Below are 17,297 nucleotides of genomic sequence, written 5' to 3'. Positions count from 1 at the left end.
ACATCTTATAGCTCAGTCATCTGAATTTTCCCTCTCCTTGAAAGGCTCTCCTGTCCTTTGCCAATTAGTCGCCTTCCCTGCGCTGCATGACAGTGCTGGTGACGTGCTCTCCCAGTCCCAGTTGCGTTGGCAGTTCAGGCGCCGGTTATTCCTGCTGCAGAATCTCTGCAGGCAAAGTAGCTCCATCGGTCTTCCTGCGGCGTGCCTTGGGGCATTGCCTGCCAAGCCTCTGAAATAGGAGTGCGCTCCCCTAGGTTTAACCAGAATACAAAGCTCCAGGCATTTTCAAGTAAGTGTGATCCTGCCTATTTTCAAGCGACCAGGTTTATCTGTTTATTTGAAACAGTTTTATAGATTAATTCAGATTTTTTGTAATGATTCTTGATGTGAACTCAAATGTTATGTTCACAGCCAAGTATGTTCAGGTTTCACGTAGCAGATTTATGGAAGCAAAAAATGATGCGATTATGTACTTCAGGGTATTCCTGTTTAGTTTCTTTGGGGGAAAAAAACACACAGTTGAACAGTTAATAAAAGTTTTACGATACGACTATATTATGATATTTGAGTCATTAATTTCACTTCATAGTGTTTAGTTTGCTTGGCTGTTCGTTTATTGATCTCACTTCTTCCAGTAGGAGCAGCAATGGTTGTAGACATTCATTTCCAAAAAAGATCTGTGTTAGGAGGTAACCCCCTGCTCCCCTCCTCCACCCCCCCCCCCAAAAAAAAATATCCAAAAACTTGTATCTGAATAGAAAATTCGAGCAGCTGAAAATCACAATGATTTATAGGGTACATATGTATGCAGTGTTTTTCTGGGGAGGCAGAGAGGTGATGATTTGGTACAGGTCCTGAGAGGAATCCTAAAACTGTTGGGTGTAAGTACTATTTCTTTGAAGTTAATCCTCTTTTCAAAAATCAAAAGAAAACTTTGCATTATACAGGCTCTTAGCATGCTTACTGTCCCATATTGGTCTTTATAGTCCAAATGTCCTATTTAAGGGACAGAGACCAAACCTTTTACTTCAGTAGTAGAGCAGTTTCTTGAGCAGATGGTCCCCAAAAGGTGACAGATCCTGCTCATGTCGTATCATCAAATGCTGTGTCCAGCAGGGGTGGGAGGTATTAGCTGCTACTTGGGGTTGTGTTTCAGTGGACAGGTGGAAGTAATGATGGAAACGAGAATGTCTTTGATGCAGTATTTAGCATGTGCTCTTTTCCTGAAGTGGGAGGATCAAACAACAGGAAGAAGTTTCCTCACTTGTAATATGAAGCCTGGTTTCTCAGCCAGCTTTCTGTCCAAAACTCTTCCTCTCTTTTTCTCAGGGAGGAAGAAGCTGGTGTCCATGACTTCCCTGTTGGTTTTGCTCCTCTGTGCAAGCAAAAGATAGGAAGTGCAGCTGGATCCAGGTCAAATCCTAGTCCCTTTAGGTGCGTCTGTACTCTCACAGGTGGGAGAGCCTGAGAGCTCCTACCCCTCCTGCGTAGTTAACAGCTTGGCTGTGCTTAGGGCAAGCAAAGTTAAGTCCCTGAGTCAGGGAAGCCTGGCTGTGGACCAGAGCTATTGCATATTTGGTTTATTGCCCCCATGAGTGATGTGCTCCAAGACCCTGGCAGCTGCCATTATGAATATAAACCAGATCCCACCAGGTATTTTGTTGAACGTAGCTGTCAGAGACAGCAGAAATGAAACTTGCTGTTCATGCTGGTCTTTGGTGGCTTTCATTGTCTCAGCTAATATCAAACAAAGAGCACTTACATGGTCCTTTTTTATTTCGGTGGCTAATACACAGCTTTGAAAGGGGTAGTGATTGCTTGTAGTTAAACCTCATCTAAGAGATTGAGAAGGTAAGCACTGAAAAGTGAGGACATCCTACTGGTCAAGTATCTATTGCTGCTACTGATTCGTAATCCGTTGTCTTGTGGTATACGTGCTCTTCACTGTAAACCTAAAACATAACTAAGTCACAAAAGGAGGTTATAGAAAATACAGATGCTATAAACTAAAGGAAAATGTTACATGCGGAACCATATTTTTAATTTCTTTTGTGTTTCTTGTGACTCAGAAAACTGAAAACAATGGTGGAGGATGTGGGAAATGGACTCCAGTTTTGCATGCGTAGATGAGCTAACATTTGCAGTTACTTGGAGCCGTGAATGTAGGCTGCTCATATTTTTTGTATTAAAACTATTAGGCTACATTTTGGTTTGGAATTCAGCAGTAACACAGCATGTATATACGGTATGTTCAGAATAACAAGGGTCAGCTTCTGCATCTTCATTGTTTTAAAGGCATCTGTTAATTAGTCTGAAACATCTTGTTAAAATGTATTCGAGGTCAGCACTCCACAGGGAGCTGCTGATGTTACTGTATTACTTTTCCTGTTAAGGCTTGCTTGATTTGAAAGAAGAGAGCGTGGCCACCTCCCAGTGGCACCCGGCGTACCAGTTACTTGCTTCTAAGCATCAGGGAATCGTGCAGTGGCTGCTGGCAGACAGTGACTTGGCCTGTTAAACCATTCATGCATTTGCTGGTGGCTTGGTTGTGAAATCCTTGTCATCCAGGACGATGTACACAGATGTCTTGTGAAAGCTGAAGTGTATCAAACCACCAGAGTAGTGGTTAGGCAGCATTTGTGAATGTGACTACTATAATGCTTGTAATTATGCTGAATGTAGTATTAGGTACGGGTATTTACAATGAGCTAATATAAAGATTAAAAAAAAACAAAACAAAACAAAACAACAACAACAAAACAAAACTGTGTTTTAAAAGTTTATTCTAGAGATATATTTGGTCAATTTTCCATAGACGTATGGGAAATCATACTGCATCGGTGTTCCTCTATTAAAAAAAGGAAAGAGCAAGTATAAAGAAATTCCTCTTTCATTTATTTAGATAGGTTTCACCTTAGTGGGTAGAAAGGAAAAGACTAAATATACTAAAATATTTTAAAATATTTGTTAATATTTAAAGCTAGACTGCAAGCCAGACTTCAGTTAACACAAGCACTGTTAGGTGTGATCTTTTAATTTATGTGGGTGACAAACTCAAAGGTGAGATGACCCAGATCTGATCGCGATCTTGTATTAGTGTAAAGCAGATGGACAGCGGCAGCTCCATGGGCAGCCACTATGACATTGTCAGCCCGAGATCGGAATTGTAGAAATTTACATATTCTAGATAAGAGGGTGAAACTTTATATTTCATGTTTCTAGTTTTGAAGGAACTGTAAAGGAAACCATGTCTTAGCTGGATTTCTACCTGTCCTCAGTTTCCTACCATTTCCTTTTCTTGTGCTCTGAAGGATGAAAAAAAGCTAAGTTAGGGCATAAGTTAAGGCTGCCTGGTGCTTCAGAAAAGGAACTCTCTGAACAGTACATCTGCTAATGGGGGTATACAACTGGGTCTCTGCAATAAATATACCACGGGGAATCTCTGGTGGTCTTCAAGCAGTGAAGAAACTGCCAGCATCTCTGGGGACAGTGCCTCTTGTTACAGAGAGTTTTCCTCTGTTTGGGATAGGCAGTAAATGTACTAATCTGATGATGAATTTTTGGCTCCCTTGGCTTTTTGAACTTTCTGGAATATAAAATTGAATTTCACACGTCCTTTTTATTTAAGGCTACATGAAAGCAAAAACAAAGGAAAGACCACCAACCCAGTAGGTTTTGTTTAGAGTCTCTGCATGTGTTGTGAACATTTGGCTTGTGAAGAGCTTCATGCAGAAAATAACACCCTAAAAGAAAAAAGGGTCTTAACCCTTTGCATTTGAGCAAAGGCTATCCTCAACCTCAAGTCATGAAGTACTAGATTTTTGTTTCCAAATCGGAGGTGCCTTCTGAATGAAGAATCAGACAAATCAATGTAGCCAGAATAAATAATAGAAATGTTGCTGGGAGGTGTAAGGCAAGGTTGCAATGCAACAGGACTTTAAAATTACGCAGACTTGAAAAAGGAGATAAGATAATGCCATTGCAGCAGATTTTAGAATTGAGTTAGGCACCAGATTAAAACTATACAAGAAGCAATCATAATCAAATAACAAACTCTAGGCTTCTGTTTCCCATATATGAATATAATGAAATAGTTTCTTACTTTCATTAGGAAAGTAAACATTTTTTTTTTCTCAAAAACTTGTGTGATTTATTTACATTGTATGTTTTTTTTTTTTTGTTTGCTTGTTTGTTTTTGAGGTGTGAAAGTTAAGATATTTATTTTTGTAAATGTCTCTGTAGAAATGTTTTCATGGCCTACAGAAACAAAAATCTTTTTTGAGTTCCAAGTTGAAATTCTTGCAGCAGGAGGGTACCGAAGAAATACTGTTTTGTTTTTCTCAGGTTAACTGTTTTTTCCCCCTATGTTTATACTGTGACACTCCATTGCATATATGAAAGCTTCAAATTTCTGTATAAACTGTATTTTTATTTCAAATCGTCAAATTTTGGGTTTGGACTGACTGAAAGTATTAAATCACCTAGATGTGTGAAAATATGTTTAAAATATTACTCAGCAAACTAATTGGTAACCTCCCGTACATCTTCCAGTTTCACCAGAGGTAGCAAAATTACACTAAAGGAATTTGAACTGGAGGCCACCTCCCATTTCTATTTTTTTTAAGATTTATATTTATTTTTGTTTGTATTGAATAGGGAGCAGAAACAGAACAGGTCAGGGTGACTGGCTTTCCTCCCAGCCCCCCCACACCAACACGTACCTCTGGGACAGAGATCCCCTCTCTGAAAATGAGACTTGGACAAAGTGCAAATCCTTCATTTCCTGAAATCTCCTTGTTTAGACCAACAAACATGCAGGTCAGCGGGGAGGTTGCAGAACCGAAACTGAACACCGGCTCCACTTCTCTTGATCAATGAAGTGCAATTTGAAGCTCACGCTTGTATAACCAGTTTGGAGAACTGTCACAGGGAACAAAGCCCGGCCACTGGTTCCTGGAGATATTTGAGCAGCAAAAAGCTGTTCCTGTGTGTGTTCAGCTGAGTGCTGCTGTTTGAGGAGGCCAGGTGTTAATTTGGTGTAATAGTTAAGGCAGCAAATTCTCCTAGAATAGAGGCAGCATGTGCTGTCACTATGTTGCTAACTCGATAAAAAAAAAAAAAATATATATATATATATGTAAAATTTGAGGTCTGCAGATGTTTACTGTCTCATAACAAATCAATTCTTGGTCTCTGAGAGTAAGGGAGTCTCTAGAAAATCAAGTCAGCAAAGAGTCCTCAGTGAACAATTATTGAAAAACTTTACTCAGGACTGGCCCCAAATACAGATAAAGAGCAGCAGCTGTAACTGGCTGTGATACCTAGTTGTATTTTCAGACACGAAAGACTAAATTTATACCCTCTGCCCTCACTGGGACGTAGTGCATACAAATATGTGTGTTGTCTTGACTTGAATGCCTTTGCAACATCACTGCTGTTTTTTGGATGGGAAGCTTTTTTTTTTTTTTGGTTGGTAGAAACTGGTGCTAATAGTGCTTTGTTTAGCTGCATTTCAGGATGCTAATTAACAATTAGGCTTCACTGAGTGTTCTCTAGGATGTAATCAGATCTGTATTTTAAGCAAACATTTTTGTTTGTTTTTACTGAAGCGCTTGTTAGAAGTTAATGGGAGTTGAGTGCATCTGGGCCCAATCACGGACCTCTTCCCAAAGTGCCTAATTCAATTGATTGGGTTGTTTAGTAACAAGAAATACAATGTCAGCAGGATCTTAATTATTTAATCTAACCACAACATGATCATTATGAGTAATGTGTAGAAGTAGATCAAAACTCTTACGTTTATCTCCAAGTCTGAGCAGAAACACTGGAAAAGGAAGAGAGGTACCTCTTGTTAGTGTGTGTATATGTGATATTGTACAATTGTTGCCAAAGAATTACTGCTTGGCATAAGTCTCCATAAAAGATGTGCCACAGCATGATAGTAGCTAAAATTTTAGCTGTCAGTTTGCTCAAGTGTGATTGAATTACAATGTTCAAGTTAAAAGCACAATATTAAATGTAATTGATATGTCTTTCTGCTCTGTTGTAGATTACACCATTGTACTTGAACTGCAAGGCAAGATTTCTTGAAAATTGAGTTTCTCAGGTAAGAACTGAGTTATTTCTTTCTGTTTCTTTGAAGTCCATGGCTGTTAAAAAGCACCAACGTGTATTAAACACAGGACAGTTACTGTTTATCAACTGCACTTTGGAAAGCTGAAGAGAAAACACCTGAGATGTTGATGGTGATGCAGGCTGTAGTAAACAGGCTACTTGAGAAAGACACAGCTATATGCTTTTGAATGATTTTACTATTTGGAATGCTTGGTACCTAGCATGTATTTCAAGCAAGGAATGGTGAAAAGTTGTCTTGATTTAAAAAAAAAAAAAAAAAAAAAAAGGAGCCAGCTGAGAAAGTGGCCCAAGGGAATAGGCAGCACTCTGACACCAGTTTGTAGCACCATGACTCTTGCAGGTTGCTTGTCATGGTCCCTGTCTTATTTTCAGAGAGGCCTTGATAGACCTAAACTTCATGTTCAGGAAATGTCCTTAGTCCCCTTCAGGTTATTTCTAAATAATAGCATGCCTAGTAAGTTAAGTTGTCGTTTGACTGATCTCTCCCCTGGGATAAACAAGCAGTAGCTCGGCAGAGCAAAAAATCAGCAGCTCTTTGTTTAAACAATCTGTTAAAACTCCTGCCGTGAGCGTAAGAAAAAGGATTTGGGGCTTTTCAGGAGGGTTGCTGAAAGATTAAATAATTACTCTGTTCATTATGGGAGCAGCCCCAATTTGCTGGAGATGGCTCTGTAAAGCCATATACTCACAGCTGACATAAAACGTAAGACTTTCTTACCTTTTCACATCATGGGGTAGGGGTTGTGTGTATTTTACTTCTAAGGCAGACTGGTACAACACCAATAAGCAGTTCACACATTTCTAAATAAAAGAGAGAAATCCACTAATATGATAACCATTTAAGAAACACGAAGCTAGCCTTTAAGTTATAAACTGTCAATCCAGTTTTCCAACTGAATGAAAACTTTCTAAGCTGCTCGATGTACGGAGCCTCTGCCATCCTTACAGTTTATTCTGTTTGTAAACATCTATCTCATCTTAGAACTTACAAACAAAATACAGAAAGTTGTTGAAATTGGATAATGAAAAACTTTCCATACACAGATAACTCTTCCTGACCCTACAATATTCTGTTACCTTGCCTGAGTGTCATAAAGAGCCTGAAATTGAGAAATTGTGTTGAAACTCCTTTGGGCTTGCATTCTTGGAACATTTCCTAGAGCAATTTCACGACTTAATTTGCATTTGGTGTTGGAGAATTTATAAGACTCTGGTGCTTTGTTACTTGTGCCTAGGTTTTGAAAGGAGAAAGAATGGATGCCTGTTAAGTTTAAAATAAAATTGTAGCCTTTTCTTATAAAAATGGACATTACCATTGAAGTGCCAGTAAGTTTGTGGAGGTATTTAGAACATTCAATTATCTCTTATCTTCTAAAGTTTGAGCTAAACAAATAAATTTAACATAAACTTTTCTAGTTTTATCCTCATTTATTTTGAAACCTGGTCTACAAAAAATTAAGACCATTACAATTCCATTCATTTTCTGTTTTTCCAAATCTTTGTCTTGCCATGCCTCTGAGAAACCATTTTCTTGTTTAGATGTTCAAGCACTTTTAAAGCTGATTTTAGAAATAGTGCCTTTTGCAATACTTTTTTTTTTTATGCTGTTTGTTTTGAATACTTTTAAGGTTAGCAATCTATTTACTGTGTGTAATTGCATGATAGTAAATGCTGGGCCTGCTTCTCCGCTATTCTTGTTTACAGTTTGTCTGCCTCAATGTGATAAAAATGAGTACAAAAGTAATAGTACCAATTTAATTGCATGGCTGTAGACATCACATTTGGTTGTATATCTGCATAGATATAAATGGCTTTACCGTTCACACTGAAGACCTTCTGAAGGCTGAGTTACTCTATGCTTAAAATGTCTCTGGAAAAGGGGTTATGTTGAACATCTTACATTGTGTGATAAGTGATTTCAATCATTTTAGAAACAAAATGCACTAGTAAGTTGTACACAGAAAGGACTATGAATAGATACAAAGAATTGCCTAGAAAAAGTATGTAATATTCCTTACTTTCAGCATTATACTTGCATATGACACAAGAATTTTGAACTGGCATACACTGTATTGTAAGTTTCTGCCTGTAATACACTATAGAATATTGTCCACTCTTTTGGCAATAACATTTTAACATTTGACCATTTATAACTGAAGTCAAGCTGAGGTTTCAGTGACTACTTACATTTTGAATGCCCTCCCAATGTGATGGTTGAAGTAGCTCCAATGTAGCTCCAGCACCAGTACAGCTGGTGTCTGCTACTGCTTTGCGAGTATAGGGAACTGTTGTACTTCAATGGCTATGTATAAATATTTTATTGTATATCTGCACTACCACTTGTTACCTTTTCATATCATGTATTATTGACATACAGTAACAAAAGGTGTGGTCTTTCATGCATTGTGCATCTGATAAACCTATTTGAGCTTGATTTAGCTTTGAGAAGGACTTAAACTTAATTGTGGTATTCCGCAGATATTTGTTTTGTGGTGAGAAGAAATACTATTAATAATAATGTTAAACCTAGTAACTTCAACAACTGGTATGATTTTCTCCTAATATTTCACATGGAGCCAATACAGCTGAGATGCCTGTTTTCTTTTATTCCTTATGAATCATCAGCAGAACTGAATATCCTCCCCCAGCCCTGTGAGCAATCAGTATTATGGAATAACCTTGGCAATACTCAGAAAAATGTTGCATCGTGGCCTGGGCTTGAAACCACTCTGATTTTTGATTTGGCTTTTATTGAGTCTGTAAAGAGTTGTCTTGGGGAGAAAAAAAAAAACACCTGAAATCTATTTATTTTGGCTAGGGTAGATCAGGGAGGTGGTGGGGGAAGGAGGAGGAGGTAGCTGTCATGTGGTTTAGCATTGTAAATTGGTGTCACAAACAGGGTCATGAGAAAAGTAGTGGTAGTCCAAGGGAAACGGAGGGTGAGGACAGGACTATAGGGATGGCACTGGGAGAGGAGAGCAGAGTAGTCCCTTTGGTGGCAGTCAGGTAGCTCAACTCACCTGTCTCAGAAAACTTTCTTGTAAGTTGGTGAGGAGTCTTCCAGTCTGCTGAGAAGGGCAGAATAAATTGGTGAGTGCCTCTTGAGTGTCAGACCCCATGAAACATCTCCATCACACTGGCTCCAAAGGAGCATATTCCCCGAGACTCTCTTCAGCTCAGAGATCTTTTTAAGACTCCTGTTCTTCCTCCTCCTTGATCCTTTTGGCAGATTGAATTTGCATTACCCTCTGGGGAGTTGATTAATTTCCTATCATTGGCCCAATCCTACAAACCCCTGCACTCAAAGTTGGCAAATGTAACGTTGCATCTAAGTGTAGATAAATCTTACTCCTGCACATTTGACTTAGGGCATGTTTAATATGCCCAAACTGTGTGTGCTTGCTGAATAAGTGGCACTAGAATGTGAAATCTACCATAGTAACAGCATGATTCTGTATAGAACTAAATGATTTTTTTTAAATAAACAGTTTTTACCATATGCCTTAGTATCATAATTTTAAATTAGATTTGCTTAAAATGGAAATCCAGATTCAAGCTGACATCATAACATATGACTTCCAGTAGCAATGAAAATTGAAAACATGAGACAAGGGCATTAATCACTGGATAGTTTATAAGCTTGTCCGGAATGTTCATCTTAAACGTTAACACTGTTTTATTATATACAGTAACAGTATAAAGTCAAAATTTATGAATACTGTGGGTGTCTAAGATAAGGTATTCAGGCTCATTTTACTGTACTTACCTCTGGCTCAAATCTTTTGAACCTTCAGTTATATGCACAGAGCTACTTGCACACACAACTTACTGCTTTTAGTAGGGCTGGAAACATGCACAAAATAGTAGGGTTCTGATTTGGCGGCTAGACTTGTATGAACTCAGAAATCTGTTTGTACGTTATGTGAATGCATATGTGAAGCTATCATCAATTTTTGTGTTAATAGCAATTTAAATGTTGGTTTGGAGTTTTGCTGGTAGTTCTTTCTTGTAAAGACAGTTATTGTAGTGTTGAATGTAGTTTAATACAGAGTATAGTGTCTTACGTGATACGCATAATTGACTAGGGCTGCATCAAGACATCTGAAAAGATGTTTGATTAGAGTTATCACTTTGAACCATTTTGCAGTTTCATTCATTTCTGGAGTCTTAAAGTATTTTCATTGTTTTGTTTGTAGCCGGTATTTTGTAATTAACAGCATAAGGTACAAAATGTGATAGTTTGAAAAGGAAGAAATTTAAGAAAGTTGAAATAACTTTCACTCCATCTCAAATTTAGAATGCTTCCTTCTATAATACATTCACTATACCTGTGACCTTATCAGTGTATCCCAGAGCATTCAAAATTTGACATCATATATCATTGATTTCTTTGTAGTTTGGCACAAGGGCAGGTGGCATCATTGCTTTTCAAACTGTTCACCGTGGCTGCTGAGGGTCTGTTCTCTTGTCTTGAAGAATACAGCTCTTTCTCTTCCTGCCCTCCTGGTATACAAGTTAAAACTTTGCTTGTGGTATTTGTGTCTGCTTTGTTTTGGTCTGTGCCTTTTTATTGTGACTTTACAATATTAAACATGATCAGTCTTGCTTTACTTTTCCAGCTCCAGAATATGCAAAAGTCAGCTTGAATGTTTAAAAAATGTGGGGTCAAAATATGATCTCACATTATCAGAAAGACTTGCATGTTGTGCCAAGTGCTTTTGCATATATTAGGCAGATGTATTTAGGCCACCATCAGAAAACCATTTCTAATGATAGCCTTAGGGAGGAAGGTGTAGCTTATCAGAAAGGGACAACATGAGGATAATTTTGGCGGTTACCTGGATGTTTCAAAAACTATCTCGTTTCCACCACAAGCCCTTCTCTTTTTGATATACCCCAGGAAAGAGAAAGCATAAGGCTTGCTCAAACATTATGCAATTTGTGGAGCGGTATGCAAGCAAGCTGCAGCAAGAGGTACAAACTTGCTAGGGCCCAGCATGTAAATGAAGAACGTCTGATGGCTAATTGTAGGTCAAGCTGAGTGCCTGGATGGGACTCCTCTTAACTGCACGCTTTAATTCCCTACTCAGGAAAAATACCCACCCATCCCCAGTCCCCCACAAAATCACCCTTCCTAATGAGATTAAGTTGATAGCTGGAGCTCAAATGTCTCACTTGTCAATGGGAGAGCTCTTAGTTCCTATGCAGCTTGAGCCTGTGATTTCAAAATAAATATAAATGCTTTTATAGGTGAAAATGAGCTTATTTGACAGTGAGATGGTTGTAGCTTTTATATTTTTTCTTTATTGGGTAGTTCCAGTAGTAAACTGAATTTATTGAAATAAAGCTATGAAACGGCTTTAGTTGCCTGTTCTGAATGATATTTTTAAAGAACTCCACTCTTTGCCTGTTATTTTAATGTAAGGTAAAGGGTGCAACTTGTATATGCGTATTGTTTGAAGGCTTTGAATGGCTTGTCTGTCTGATCCATTTTAATAGATTCCAGCATTTTTCCATGACATCATTATTATAACAGACTTCCTAGCAAATATGAACAGCTGCTGTGTATTTTTTTCCTGTGTTTTATATTAAAACTGTAACAGCTTTTCTGTTCTCTACAAATGACAGCAATAGGCTTGCCTGTAAAACAAAATGGGGAAAAAAAAAAAAAGTCAAAGTAAGGAGCTGTGATACTGTTAACAGGCCAGTAATGTAACAGGTCCCCATGTATGAATCGTTTCATAATGCAATAAGGGATTACTTATGCTGCTGTCATACTGGTCAAAGGTTGGTCGCGTTTCCTTCTCCCCCTTGCCCTGATCTAAACTGTGCATCATTAAAGATGATGAAAACAGTATTGTACTCAGCTTCCTGGCCCAGATGGCAATTTGCATGAAGTATTTTATTGTACTTTTTTTTCTAATATAATTATTATGCAGACTGCACAGAGAGGTTTGAAAGTTCCTTCCAATTCTTATAGTTCAGGTCAAGGAGACTTACTTCATTGTTTCTCTGTGTATCCAGGAGTTCAGTGATGCTTTAGAGGCCACTTTACAGAGAGACTATAGTATTAAATAAAACTGGGATTTTTTCTCTATCATTGTTACGCCTAACTTTCTATCTGGCTCCATCTGTAGATTGTTGTTATATTGCATTTTGTCTGGAATACCTTGACTGGAGTCTCAGTATCTTTTAGGTGGTGATTTGGATGAGGAAACTGAGTGTACCCTCAGTAAGTTCGCAGGCGACACCAACATGGGGTGAAGTGTCAATCTGCTGGAGGGTAGGAAGGCCCTGCAGAGGGACCTGGACAGGATGGGTCGACGGGCAGAGGCCAATGGTTTGAGGTTCAATATGGCTAAGTGCTGGGGCCTGCACTTCGGCCACAACAACCCCATGCAGCGCTACAGGCCTGGAGCAGAGTGGCTGGAAAGCTGTGCAGAGGAAAAGGATCTGGGGGTGTTGGTTGATGCTCGCCTGAACATGAGCCAGCAGTGTGCCCAGGTGGCCAAGAAGGCCAACAACATCCTGGCTTGTGTCAGGAATAGTGTAGCCAGCAGGACCAGGGAGGTGATCTGTACTCTGCTCTGGTGAGGCCGCACCTCGAGTACTGTGTTCTGCTTTGGGCCCCTCACTACAAGAAGGACGTTGAGGCCCTGGAACATCTCCAGAGAAGGGCTATGAAGCTGGTGAAGGGCCTGGAACACAAGTCCTGTGAGGAGTAGCTGAGGGAACAGGGGTTGTTGTGTCTGGAGAAGAGGAGGGGCCTTATTGTTCTCTGCAACTGCCTGAAAGGAAGGTGTGGGGAGCTGGGGGTCAGCCTGTCCTCATAGATAACTAGTGATAGGACTAGAGGGAATGGCCTCAAGTTGTGCCAGGGGAGGTTCAGGCTGGAAATGAGGAGACATTTCTTCTCGCAAAGAGCAGTCAGGCATTGGAAGGGGTTGGCCAGGGAGGTGGTGGAGTCCCCATCCCTGGGGGTGTTCAAGGAAACGTTGGACTTGGTGCTTAGGGACATGGCTTTGTGGGTGGTATTGGTGGTAGGGGGATGGTTGGACCAGATGATCCTGGAGGTCTTTTCCAACCTTTATGATTCTATGAGTACAAACTGAATACGAGGTCTGCTATGTTCCAGTAAGCAATTGATGTAACAGAACTAAGAAGTATATCGTTTACATGGTTCTAGATAGCAACATGCAGTGCTGCACAGAATAGCAAGATGCTTGTTGGTCAGTCCTGGCATCCAGTAAGCCAGAAGTTAACAGTCAACTTGTGTCTCACCTGGGTGCTCTACCTTGAGTAAGGAGACAATGCTGGTAACGGCTGCTCAGAGTGGCCAATCTGACTGGGGATGACCTAATTTACAGACTGACCAAGCCCTGTGACATAGTATGGCCATAAAAAGGTTCATGGTCAATTAATGCTGTTACTGTAGTCCCATGTCTTTTGTAGTGCTTTGTCTGTGTGTGGGGGGGGGGGGGGGAAATCTAGCAACTGAGCACCTCTTGTCTTCCTGACTCAGAGGGATTGGTTATGCACCAGGTAGGTGATTGTGAGCTGGCTGAAAAGTAATAAAAGAAAATCAATGCTAATCTTGCAATAAGAAACTAGATAAGGACAGGACTACGTTGTCCCTGTCTGTGGTGTTCATCAAATGGATGCCCGTTTTGTGTCTGCATATAAAGAAATAATTTCATAAAAGATACAACTAATGCCTTCTGGGGACTATCAGTTGCAAGGCCTTCTTTTTCATCTGGCAGGAACTTTACAAAAGACTGCCTGACCTGTTCTACAAACGTGTCCTAAAGCAGATTTTGAGGCACATAAAGATAATAATATTATTAACCCAAATGTGGCAGAATGTGTGAAAATTACTCTCAGGTCTGTAGTCACAGAAAGCTGAATACAGCAGGTGCAGTATATAATGTAGCGGCCTACAAAAAAAAAAAAAAGTAATTCTTTTAAACATTTGGCACTCCATAGTACCCAGTGACTAATGTTTGGTGTCCATGTCTATGGGTTTCTGTGCCATACAGCACTCTGGGTAGGAGGACACTTTCAAACCCAACCTAGTTTTGAAGGTCAGCCCATGTTGGCAGGGTGATATTATTAACACAAATACAATTTCATTCCAACAATAAAAGATTTCTGAAGGTTCTTTTTTATGATTATCTTCTTCTTTACACTGAAAGGAATATAAAAATAAAAGTAATAAAAAAAAAATCTGATGTCCAATGAAACAATCCATGTATAATTTTAACTTTTTTTTTTTCCCTAACAGATAATTAGAAAGCAAAATGAAGAAACTCTATGTTATATAGAAAGCATTTTCTGATTGTAATTCTTATCATACCTCTTCACCCCTGAGGGAAATATCTTGTCATTGTTCATTGTTCTAAAGTTCACCAATATGGAGGAAGATATAGGGACTTACTTGTACTGATTTTATCTTACTGCATTTTATATGCAGAAATTATTTTTTTCTTTCCCCTTTCCTCAACTTCCATATCATTTTAGAGATTTTTGTTCCCTGGCATTTTATTTTAGTCAGTTTGGCTTGTATGTGATGTACCAACATGTTGTGGATGGTTTTACTCGTTCATTTCAGTAAATAAACTTCTGTACAAAGGTTTTTCCATTCCTTCCCCCAAAAGTAAGTTCAAGAGAGTACCTGTTATTTGCATAAATATATACTTTAATAGATTTTAAATCTGTTAGACATAAATATTAGCCAGCTTATAAAAGTTTTGTCTACAAAAGATAATATTTTATTATCTATAAAGATATTTTATAGGTATTCTTCTTATTTTTAACATATAAATTATCAGGCATCCTATAGAGATGATACACTGCCATAGAAAACAATTTCACAGTCATTCATTGATATAATTTACAATATATACAATATCAAGTCATTTAATGATAATGACCACATCCGTTCTGATCTTAACAGCAAAGCAAAATTATGGAGATTCTGTAAAACAAACAAACAAAAAAAACCAACTGTAGTTGCACCACTAAATCAAAAAAAATATTGTTCATGTATTTGTGATTTGAATACAAAGAGATCTGGGAAATAACTTCTGCCCTTCATCAAAGATGTTTCACATTTTGCTATGTGGAACTCTGAAATAAAACTCAGAATGTATTTTGGTAATAGAGTACAACCAAAAAAAGGTAATTCACTGAAAAATTACTTAACAGTGTTTTTCCTATTCAGAGGTGCCTTAGAAGGTTAAACCTGAAATGCCTATGCTAATGAAAGTATGAACATTTCAGTGAAAGATGGCAATACTTGAATGCAGTATATTCTATACATAAATAATAGTAAATTGATGTTGACAGTGAGCATTGATTTTCTCGTGTACAGTACAGGTGTTTGTCAACTACCGTTGTGATAAAGTTTGTGGTAGACTATGGGAAGAGAGAAGTATGTTTTAATTAGCTGAACATGAGTTTTCAGATTCTTATTGTGTATCCTTGCTACAGTCCCTGAGCATGAAGCAGGTCAGTCAGCTGTTTCATCCCTTCAATCATAGAATCCCGTAGAATCTGATTTTATGATCCAGAAATAATCAGAGTATCAAAATATGTAAGACACAAAGACCTATCTGAGACCCACACAGTATTTGAAAGGCTTTGAATGTTCCCCGTTATAAACCCTTTAGAGTGCTGTTCACACGATGGAGTACCGCTTGCCAGGACCAGTCCTTATGGTAAGCCTGGCAGTGTTGCCACAATGTAGGAGAAAGTTTGTGGATGTATCTTTACCTGAAAATATCGTTATCTCATTAGTCCTAGTAGAAATCTCATACTGGGATTGTTTTACTGCTCTTTTAGTAGAGACTTGGCGTTTTGTGCTCCTGATATTTTCTAATATTGTTGTATTGGTCATATTTGGAGGGTATTTTGATGGTTGGTCTTAATGGTAGTAAGAAGGCTTGGGGCTCTTTTTGTGGTTTTTATTTTATTTCTTTATCACCCTCAGCTTCAGGCTGACCTATGATGGCAATGAGTGTAATTTATAACAGTTGTTGCCTTTAAAACCAGTAGACTGTGAGACAAAATGCTACTGACCAAAATTCTATACTGCAAGCCATCAGTACAAATAAAATGTGATAGTGTTACTGTTGTAGTCCTGATGTTCAAAGACTTAAGTGGGGCAGGGTTGGTAGGGAGTGGTAATATCTTTTATTAGATGAATCAATATAGCTGAAAAAAGAAACCCAAACAAACAGGCTTTCAGACAACCAAGCCCTTCTTCAGGTCTGTGCAAGAAAGGCGTTCTGTGCCCAAAAGCTTGTCTGTTTTTTCCAAGTGTATCAGTTGGTTCTATAAAAGATATTACCTCCTCTTGACTGAAACATTAGCATTCCTGTTGGCAGGGCTAGCAGAAAAATCAGCCACTACATGGGCACGGTGCTTTTGTTCTATTTTGTACGCTATAACTGTTCATGCTTTACCTGCCCTGCATGTCTCAGACATGGGGTCCTCCATTTAGACAGAAAAGGAGAAAATGTTCAAGTACAAAGATGACTCCTTAGACTGTCAACACTCATCAGAGAGTTTATGGCTTTCCTCAGCTTTAATCTTTACGCAAAGAGGAAATTTTGTCTTCTGTGGATTCTGTTTCCTCGCTGTTTGAGAGACATATGTCCCAATCTCCTGTTAATGCTAGTCTTCCTTACGTGGCCAGCCCATGACTGGAAGAGTTACAGGAGGGAAAATCATTCCCTGGGCATAGCTCTGCTTTTCTGATGAGTCTGATTTGTGATGTGCTTAGGCCTGGGGCAATGATGCTTGCCCAATAGCTGCTCATAAGTTTCTTGCCTAGTTTTAGAAAGGGCTCACCAAGCACAAAATAGAAGACAAAAATATTTCCTGTCTTCATGGAAAGTGGGTCTAAAGTGGTCTGCTGTAATGTAAAAACAAAAGGAGCAATGTTTCCAGCTAAAGCGCCAAATATCTTGGAGTCAAATGCGGAAAATGTTTATAGTGTTGTATAGTTTTATTACTACAGACTGAAGGAAAACAGCTTATTGAATGACTTTTGGGGACTAGACTTTGTACCAGTGGACTACCAAATAGTGGACAAAGGAAAACATCTTTGCTGTGGGGTGGGAGTGGGGAATGGGTAAGACTACTCAGCTTCCTTGTACAGT

The 17,297-nt window shown here is 38.8% G+C and overlaps 1 protein-coding gene across 13 annotated transcripts in view; it reads left to right on the top strand.

The window, feature by feature from the left end:
• BMPR1B (bone morphogenetic protein receptor type 1B) overlaps nucleotides 1-17,297 on the top strand; it is a 265,345-nt gene that overhangs the window by 99,527 nt on the left and 148,521 nt on the right. For 10 of the 13 annotated variants that reach the window (XM_083834570.1, XM_083834576.1, XM_083834577.1 and 7 more), the window contains one exon: nucleotides 6,050-6,106. The gene's annotated coding sequence lies outside the window, so the exon portion shown is untranslated. Of the gene's footprint in view, nucleotides 1-5,500; nucleotides 5,842-6,049; nucleotides 6,107-17,297 lie in introns of those variants that run through there. The other 3 variants (XM_083834569.1, XM_083834581.1, XM_083834579.1) reach the window with 3 other exon arrangements.

This window comes from Anser anser (assembly GCF_964211835.1).
Source record: "Anser anser genome assembly, chromosome: 4".
Taxonomy (NCBI): Eukaryota; Metazoa; Chordata; class Aves; order Anseriformes; family Anatidae; genus Anser; species Anser anser.
The sequence above is the reverse complement of the archived record's forward strand: the minus strand, read 5'-3'. Positions and strand labels throughout refer to the sequence as shown.